Here is a 302-nt window from a genome sequence, read left to right as displayed (position 1 = left end):
TTAACGCAAACCCATTTTAACGGCGTCAATTTTTTTTTCATCACGAGATTAACGTTCTTCTTGGCCTAGCAAACTTTGTAGTTTTTTATACATGCTGGTGCAACAGCTAGTAACGTTAGAAAAACTACAACACTACACCGGATCTAGCTAGACCAGAAACAAAACAACGAGCACGCCACACACACAGCCTTTGGGCTCACGAGCCGGCCAAAGAGTATTAACGTTACGTTTTGATTGGATGGCGAGCGCAAGACGTCTAAATGGATGCCAATAAGATTCTGAATGGAAAGTTTACTTTTTAA

The 302-nt window shown here is 41.1% G+C and overlaps 1 protein-coding gene across 1 annotated transcript in view; it reads right to left on the bottom strand.

Annotated features, from left to right (window-relative positions):
- Positions 1-302, bottom strand: part of hdlbpb (high density lipoprotein binding protein b) — a 44,772-nt gene that overhangs the window by 6,054 nt on the left and 38,416 nt on the right. The gene's annotated exons all lie outside the window — the stretch shown is intronic.

Source organism: Etheostoma spectabile, unplaced genomic scaffold (assembly GCF_008692095.1).
Source record: "Etheostoma spectabile isolate EspeVRDwgs_2016 unplaced genomic scaffold, UIUC_Espe_1.0 scaffold352, whole genome shotgun sequence".
Classification (NCBI taxonomy): Eukaryota; Metazoa; Chordata; class Actinopteri; order Perciformes; family Percidae; genus Etheostoma; species Etheostoma spectabile.
This window is presented reverse-complemented; position numbering and strand designations above follow the sequence as displayed.